The sequence below is a fragment of the Lathyrus oleraceus genome, chromosome 1, assembly GCF_024323335.1.
Source record: "Lathyrus oleraceus cultivar Zhongwan6 chromosome 1, CAAS_Psat_ZW6_1.0, whole genome shotgun sequence".
Classification (NCBI taxonomy): Eukaryota; Viridiplantae; Streptophyta; class Magnoliopsida; order Fabales; family Fabaceae; genus Lathyrus; species Lathyrus oleraceus.
This window is the reverse complement of record NC_066579.1, coordinates 127,049,526-127,058,738: the sequence shown is the minus strand read 5'-3', so window position 1 is coordinate 127,058,738 and position 9,213 is coordinate 127,049,526. Positions and strand designations below refer to the sequence as shown.

Sequence of the window (9,213 nt, the reverse complement as noted above, 5' to 3'; positions counted from 1 at the left end):
TGCCAGTTGTAAGTGGCATTGGAATTTACTATTGGTCAAAATGATGACCTGCTACTACCAATTTTGGTTATTTATGATTGAGTGTGGGTTAGCTGATGTGGTAGGTTAATTGTTCAATTGATGTGCTTTGCAAACTACATTATCTGAATTGCTGCTACCTGGTGCATTGTTGCAGACTTGTTGTTTTTGGTTTGGTGTGTATGCCATATGCTAGATTATGGTTATATTTGGAATGTTTATGTTATGAATACCATTGCTTGATGTGCCCAACTGGTTTTCATATGGATTATGCAGGTTGCTTTGGTGATGAATAGAATGATAGGGGGCATGTGTCTAGGTCAAATTACTTTGGCTTGTGCACGTTCTGCAACAAGTGCGAGCGAATTGTTTGATCTGTTATGTTCTACTGATGTTTGAACTATTTGATGAATATTCACCATTCACTCCCTTCACTTGTGGGTGTAATGCTACATAGCATGTTGTAGCTACTCCCTGCTGAACATTTTTCAACATAAGTTTCCCAATCACATTTATTAGACTGTGCATTGCATTGTCATGATGGAAAAGGTTGATGCCATTTGTTCCTGAATGAAGATAATCTGCAGTAATATTTACACCATCTTCCTGGATATATTTTTGTAAGTTGGTTGGCATGTAAAATGTTAGTAGGCTTGGATTGCCCATATGCACGCTAGTTGTTATAACTTGATTGGTCATTGATTTTGTCAAAACGTTCCTTCAGGGTATGCGAACCCGTGAGCCTCTGAGGCAACATTAACAATTTTCCCTTCTTTTTTACTTTATTTCATAGGTTATTTTACTTTACTTTATGGTGAAGGGTTCTGCTTTTCAGAACTGCCCCTAGAACTCGGGAGATCATCAGCGGATGGGATGGGATCATGATGGTTTACACTGACACCGCCAGTATCACATGAGTTGTGGTCGAGGTACACAATACGGATGGGAGCACACGATGGATCTGAAAGAGCAGTAATGTGTACATGGTCGCTTTCTTCGTCCCTTGGTTCAACAACAGATTTGCAAAGCTACTCAACTGTTGTGTTGGTTAGGCTTATTACGAAAGGTTCGAAAAGATTCAGAGCGGTTTTGTATCATCGCGGACGTAACAAATATGAAGAACATAACAACGTAATAAGTTAACGAATGATCTCGGATCTTATGCGCAAGCTCTTCATGACTTATGGAAGTTTCTTTCCCTTGAATCACATTTTACAGATGCTCAAGGAATGACGCAAAAAGAATCGTCGAAAGTCGGCTCTGCATAACCCAAGGTCTGAAGTGCTTTTCAGTTTCTCTCAATATTAGCCTTGATGTGGTCAATCTGCTTTGTCTTGAGTTTCCAAAAGATGCTCGGGGTATTATAGCGGGGTTTTCGTTACCTTTAGGTTTATTGACTAAACCAAAAGTCAACATACAATTTGAGTCGCCACCACACTTTTATTTGTCCAAAGGAAAGGCTAAAACGCGAACAAGAGCCAAGTAAGAAGTTTTTCAAATCAAAAACTAATAAAAATGTCAGAGATCTAGGTAAGGGGGTTTGTTATAAAATGGGAAGGTTTTACGCACCCAAAACATCCTTAGTACTTTAAGGGAACCTCTTTTTGCAAATATGTGTTGTAGGTTGGTATTTGTGAAAAAGATTTGTGCAAAAGATTGGAGGGATGAGAAGAGAATAGATTATATTTACAAATTTTGTTGTTTGAATGGATGAACCCATTGCCTATGTACCATCACAAAGAAGGATCAAAACCTCGTAGTTCGTGGTAAAAATTTTAAAGATTGGTGAATTGATTTTAATCAAAATCCTTAAGGTCTTTTGTTATCAAAGGGAGAAAACTCAACCTAAGCCAACAATCCACCATGTGAGGAAGGCTTCAACATGCTAGTGAGGGGTTAACCCTATAATAAGCATGGAAGGCTTATAATCCAACACTAAGGATGATGTGAGATTTACGTCAACCACTATGATAACTCAAACCTATGACTAATGCTTTTGAAAAGGTTTTAACAAGTGGCCATTGGAACCACAAAAAACAACTTGAAATGGGTTATATTTACAAGTTAAATTTATTTACAAAATGAGGTCAAAGTTGGGTTAAAGTTTATTTACAATGAGTATTTATGAAAATGGTTTTGAAAAGTCAAAGGCCTAAGGCCTAAGTTTCTAATTTGAAATAAAGTCAAAGTTTTGAATATGATTTTTGGCTTGGTTGGAGTGGGGAGAAGAGAGAAGGGCTATTCCTAAAGCATACAAAGATAAGAGAGGAAAGATAACCCTTGGAGTTCCTTTTCTCGGAGTCATATAGAGATGACTCAAGATGCTCCTTTCCTTTGGATTTAGCACATAAACAAGCAATCAATAATTTGAATTCAAGCTCCTATAGCGGGGTTTTCGTTACCTTTAGGTTTATTGACTAAACCAAAAGTAAACATACAATTCGAGTCGCCATCGCACTTTTATTTGTCCAAAGGAAAGGCTAAAAAGCGCACAAAAGCCAAGTAAGAAGTTTTATCAAATCAAAAACTAATAAAAATGTCAGAGATCTGGGTAAGGGGGTTGGTTATGAAATGGGAAGGTTTTACGCACCCAAAACATCCTTAGTACTCTAAGGGAACCTCTTTTTGCAAATATGTGTTGTAGGTTGGTATTTGTGAAAATATGTGCAAAAGATTGGGGGGATGAGAGGAGAATATATTATATTTACAAATTTTGTTGTTTGAATGGATGAACCCATTGCCTACGTACCATCACAAAGGTAGGATCAAAACCTCGTAGTTCGGGGTAAAAATCACAAAGATTGGTGAATTGATTTGATCAAAAGCCTTAAGGTCTTTTGTTATCAAAGGGAGAAAACTCAACCTAAACCAACAATCCACCATGTGAGGAGAGCTTCAACATACTAGTGATGGGTTAACCCTATAATAAGTATGGAAGACTTATAATCCAATCACTAAGGATAAGGTGATATTAACATCAACCACTATGATAACTCAAACCTACGATCAATCAAAACACTCCCTTCCGACCGCTGGAGAGACATCTCTGCCAAGGGGAGAAAGAACAATTTGCTCCGCTAGGGAAGGCAACAACACATCTTCCTCAACACTGCTCAATACTTAGAAGAAATCTTCAAACCCAAAGGGGACACAAATTATCAAACTCGGGCCAAGCAAAACCTGCAGGGGATGAGCTGTAGGCGACCATACTTGGGATAAACTGCCAGTACTCCCGAAGGAACTGTCATGGCTGAGGGAAACGGAAGCGAATCCTTTGTCAACACGTGCCATGCAAGGGATGAAAATGGAATCAAGCCCTTCATCAACTATTCTAGGCATCTTCTGCTGAGGAGACAATTATCTGGAAAGATAGCTCTACAGGGTACACATGCTTACTCCGCTGGGGACTTCTACTCATGCTGGGGAAAGACAAACTTCCTTGTGAGTAGATAACATATCAACTTTTATCAATCTATAAGGGATTTTAGGTCAGTCCACATAAGAGATGACAACCATATGATTGATAAAACACAAATGCTAATGCCAGAGTCTCTGGGAAGCTGATGAGGTATTACTCTTTCTGCACTCGCTGGGGAGATAACTTGAATACTGATGAAGAGGAAATCAACATGCTGAAATATGAACAAATGCCTTACCTTTTGGAAATCGTACTATCCTTGGGAGAGCACCGAAGATGTTTCGACTATCCTTTCAGTCATTGTGAATGTTCAGTTTGTTTAAAACAGTTTTATAAAATTTTATTTGTTTAAAACAATGATATTTATCAATTAAAACATGCAAACATTTGTTAAACAAAAACAAATAAGAGTGCAAAGAATTGGATAAAGGCTCAAATTCATTTGACAGAATGGTAGTCCGTAAATGGCGAGACTCCATGGATCTTTACAAATTTGAAATTGGTGATATATATTGGAAAAAAGGCTACATTGAACATAATGACCATTTCTCCACCAACTTCGAATCTAATGTAATTGAAGCTTCAGTTGATGATGATTGAGCGAGAATCTTTGTCAGAAGACAGTTGTAGAACAAAGTCTTATCAGGATGCAGTTACTTGCCAAATCCCTAATTTTTGCCTAGATTGCCCCAGGGTGAAGTACTCAATCTAGCGGGATATATTTATTCATTTTTTCATGTCTCTAACTTTTTCCTGGACCGCCTTTTCGGGTTTTCAATCCACTGAGACGCTCATTTTTGCCTAAGCCGCTCTTTCGGGTTTTTGACTTAGCGAGTGTCGCACCTCAAAAAAATGAGGATACGACTTTAAAGCGAAGCGCGATCGCACGCTCACAATGATGGATTGAACAGAGTCGCCACCGAACTTTATTTATTCCCAAAAATGGGAAAGGGAAAATATCGATAAAACCCCTAAAAGAAAGGATAAGATATGGTCATCGCAACCAGTATCAGGGTTCGGGAGTCGATTACGCAAGGGGAAGGTATTAGCACCCCTCACGTCCGTTGTATTCAACGGGAACCGTTAGGTTAGTTGTGTGCGTTAATGTCAGTTGAAATGTTAGGCTTTTCGAATTATTAGGTGGGAAAGAAAGAAAGGATGAGAAGAGAATGTTTTTGGATTTTTGATGAAGGACTAAACCTAAGATTTTTATTAGTGGGCCTGACAAGATTTACGGATCCTACTCCTACGTATCTCAAAAGAGAAATCAAGGCTTACGTAGTTTTGGGTAGAAAAATGTTTGTTTGTTGGTCGATTTTAGCGAAAGCTATATTATATTAATCGACGAAAACATTGTTTTACCCAAAACAGATGAGGAGTGGACGCATACCACACATCGAACGGATTTATAAATCTACATTCGGAAAAGCGTCACTTATCTCGACTCAACAATCGTGGTCGAAACATTGTTTTGTATCACCTTATGACAATATATCTTCCATTTATGAAAAGGGTTCTTTGATTAGTCGCACGGCGGCGAAAAAGAGTTTGATTAGTTGGATGTATTTTGAGTGATGGCGACAACTTGGATGAGCGAGATATAAATCTCGAATCCTAGCCTCAGGAGTGCACAGTATACACCATGTTCCATTTCCATCTTCATTGGCAAAAGTATTTAATAGAGATTAAGTATTTTTAGGTTTGATTAAGAAAGGGTTTGAAGAAACCGCATTGACGATTTTAGACGATGGCGAGAGTTAAGATAGGCGAGGCATCCGCCCCGAATCTTAATCTCAGGAGTGCACGGTATACACCATGTTCCATTTCCATCTTTATTGAAAAAGTATTAAGGTAGGAATTAGGTATTTTGAAGGTTGAAAGACGAGTACTTGTGACTTGCAAGCTCTTACAGCTTGGGTCTACTACCTGGGACTACGTCTGGACATTCCACCCAGGCAGTCTGTTTCTTTCCAATATTGTTAAGAAAATGATTTGGATATGTACGAATGTTTTGGAGGGAAGACCAATATTTATGGCTTACAAGCTCTTACATCTTGAGCCCAATATTCGGGATTATATCTGGATATTCCATCCAGGATAATCTTTTTCTTCAAGTTTTATTAGGAAGGTGATTTGGGATATTTACGGATATTTTGGTGAGAAGACGGATATTTGTGGCTTGCAAGCTCTTACAGCTTGAACCTAATATTCAGGATTATAACTAGATATTCCATCCAGGATAATCTTTTTCTTCACGTTTTATTTAGAAAACGATTTGAATATTGGAGTGTGGAAGAGAAGACGAATATTTACGGCTTGCAAGCTCTTACAGCTTGAGCCTAATATTCGGGATTATAACTGGATATTCCATCCAGGATAATCTTTTTCTTCACGTTTTAGAAAAGGGTTTGAATATTATGTTTGATTTGTGAAATGATCTTGAAATGATTCACATTTATTTTTGGAATGTATTTTGAAATTGAGGAAAGTTGAAATTGATTTTGAAATCGAATAAAATTTGAGTATGATTATTTACGCGTGTAAAAGTATGGATATAGGTACTAATAACCTAACTAAATTAGTTAACACACAAAAATCGACTAATCGAATAAAAAAATCGGAAATTCAACCACTAACTAAATCTAAAAATACAAACCACTAAATAACAATCGAAATAAACTAATAAAAATAAAAATAAAATAAAATAGCAAGATACTATATAGAAAAATAAATTAAATAAAATGGTAAGCATAACAAATATAAACACAAAGATTGATGTCCCCAAGTATTGAACACCTCACACTAAAGAGAGTGAAATTGCTCTCTTTCCACTAGGCCACTTGTGGTCATTTAGTATCTTAATGCTAATTTGAATAAGTAAACAAGAACAAATTAAAATTAAAATTAAAATAAAACTAAGATGAAATAGTCTATTGGACTACCAATTAAAAGTGAAAAGATCCAAGAAAATAAACCCAACCGCCTGGCTGTTGGGTTCTAGAGGCTAATGGATTGGGAATAACAAAAAGCAATTCATTACTATACACCATTTAATAAAAAAAAAGGCAGAGGAATACTAAACGTATTAGATTAAATGGTTTTTTAATAGCTTAAATGTTTGTTTTGCTTAAAATAAATAAAAGAAAGAAAAAAAACTAGGAGCAACAGTAACAGACTCTCCATCGTCACTCCCTCATCGTCCTCACTCTCACAACATCTTCACGTTTCTCTCAACCGCTCTCTCAATCTCGCTTCTCTCCCTCTCAATCATTCTAAATCTAATCCTAAAACTTCGCTCTCTCTATCGCTCATCACCTCTCAGTAGCTCTCACTCCTCAATCGCTCGTGCTTCGCTCTCTCACTCTGAACCTGCCAGAATCCATGGCTTTAAGGAGAAACAAAAAAAAAACTCACCTTCGGCGGTGACGACGGCGACGATGAAGCTTAAATCTCACTTCTTCGCCTCTTCAATCCAGGTTTTCTTCTGCCGCTTTTGGGATTAGGGTTTCGTCTCTGAGATTTTTTCGTCCTCCCTAGGTTTTTGTTTCACCTCCCTTTTTATATCTTGCAATTAGGGTTTGAGGTTGTTGTATGGTAGATTGAAACAAGTATCTCTGCGAAGTCCTTTTGGTGGACTCAGTTTGGATCGGTCTCTTTGGTGCTTGGATTTGGAAAAGGTAACCTAAACCTATGCTTTTTCTTTGAATTTTGTCTCCATTCCATTTTGGGATTTTTGAAAATTTATTGCTTTGACTAATTGCTTTATGTTTTACTGCAGTGAATTCGGTGAAAACATGAGGAGCTTTTGTTTTTCACATGGCTTTGGTTTTGAGCTAAGACTGTCGAAATCAGAATCAGTCTCAAGGTTATGGTTATGACTATGATCCTCACTTTCAATAGAAGCTGTTGGACCAAGACTGGATTTCAAAAGAGTTGAATCCTGGGAACTCCACTTCCGACCACCATCACTATCTAGGGAACCAACCGAATATCATCCAAGGTATTGAGTTTTTCTAGAGAAACCAACATACCCATCTTCAGATGATGTTCCTACAACATCAGACGGATCATAGGAAGACTTGGAACGTTGTCGCTCTTTCTTGCTCTGCATATAGTTTATTAGCTCTACTTCAATGCGAGGGGTGTACTGTTTAATGGTTCGTCTCAAATAATTTTGTTCTTCCACTGACAAACTCATAATGAAAGTAAGAACTACAGTTGAATCGAAGTGAGTATACACTGATATAATGCAAGTAATAGCTGATTCTTTAAGCTTGGTATTCTTGTCATGAACCAAAGGGGTTAACTTAGCAAGCCACAATTTTAGTATGCCAATATTAGCAGCACCTTCTGCATTCATTGTATGCTTGTTAAAGGAATTGATTGCAAATTCAATCACGGCCAATTTAGCCTTTGGAGACCTTTGTTCGTCTAGTGCACGTAACAGTGCAGGTAAGAGACAATCGATACTGTAAGTTTTGCTAACAATTTCCAATGTTGTAGAACATCGATACTGTAAGTTTTGCTAACAATTTCCAATGTTGTGGAACATCGATACTGTAAGTTTTGCTAACAATTTCCAATGTTATAGAACATGGCTTCCTAACAACCTCTTTAGGATCAATTAACCGGGAAAAGACATGTGGTAATATTCTTTCCATGTCTTGTTCACCTAATTGTTGTCTGTTATAGTCATAGACCTGAAAAATGCTTTGCTGTGAATGATTTTAGTTTTATAATTTTCATGCTTGTTTTTTGATGTGCCCTGGCCTTGTTTGGATTTGTTGCTGCAGGATAATGACAGCATGATGCGCTACATGTGTGTGGTGTGAGGTTACTGTCATGGTTTGATTTTGTATATGTGTGGGGTGTTGTTGTTTTGCAGGTTGTAGTTTTGCAACTTTGTTGGCGGTGTTGGATCCGGGAGCGTGGTCACTAGCATATTTGGTTCATCCCACAGCTAGGCTGCTGTTTGCAGTTCGAGAATTTGGATTTGACTGATGCGGGCTACCTGTTGGATCACCTTGCTGTAAATACTTGTTGTAAAAATAATATCCCTGTCATGTAAAACGAGTTACAGTTTTGGAATATAGCATCTGGTAGTTTATGGATCAACATGAGATGTGATTGGTTTAGATTTGTAACAGTAGAACTCCATTAGACATTTGTTCTTTATGATTCTAATGTATCCATGGATAGTTTGTAACAAGAATTGATTGTAGCTCCAACTTTATTATGGAAAGTTCACGACATCTAGTTATGGCTTTGTCTTGGTATAGCTGTGACAGGTTTCTTACATTTGTAATTGTGGCTTTCACGATACTACATTCTGCTTGTCTTTCTTGCTAGTGTTTATGACAGGATGATTCAAACGGTCATGTTATCAAGGCTGGAAAAAACGTCCACACACCAACTCCGTAGTTTTGTTTCAAATAATGCAATTTGATGGATTGTAATGATGTTTGTTTATTTGAATGAAATTCCATTGGTTTTATTTGGATCTTGATATCTTTGCCACATTATGAACCATTGTACGTAGAGGGATTGCAATAAACATGGGAATGGATCGACATGAGATTTATAAAGGACCAAAAATGATGCGCTCACACACCAAACAAAGCACTTCGACAAATTAATTTACAACTCGTACTTATGGACCAATGCACCATTTGAACTCAACTTGGGTATTTTGTGAATGGAGTGCGTGACAATATGTGGTGAGGCTATAACATGACAAGAGAGGATGTCCCACAAGAAACTAAGTCTTGTGCCATATT

General features: G+C 37.5%; 1 pseudogene; it reads right to left on the bottom strand.

Annotated features, from left to right (window-relative positions):
- Nucleotides 1-827: 827 nt before the first annotated feature.
- On the bottom strand, nt 828-7,796 carry LOC127095288 (OVARIAN TUMOR DOMAIN-containing deubiquitinating enzyme 1-like; annotated as a pseudogene).
- Nucleotides 7,797-9,213: the final 1,417 nt, after the last annotated feature.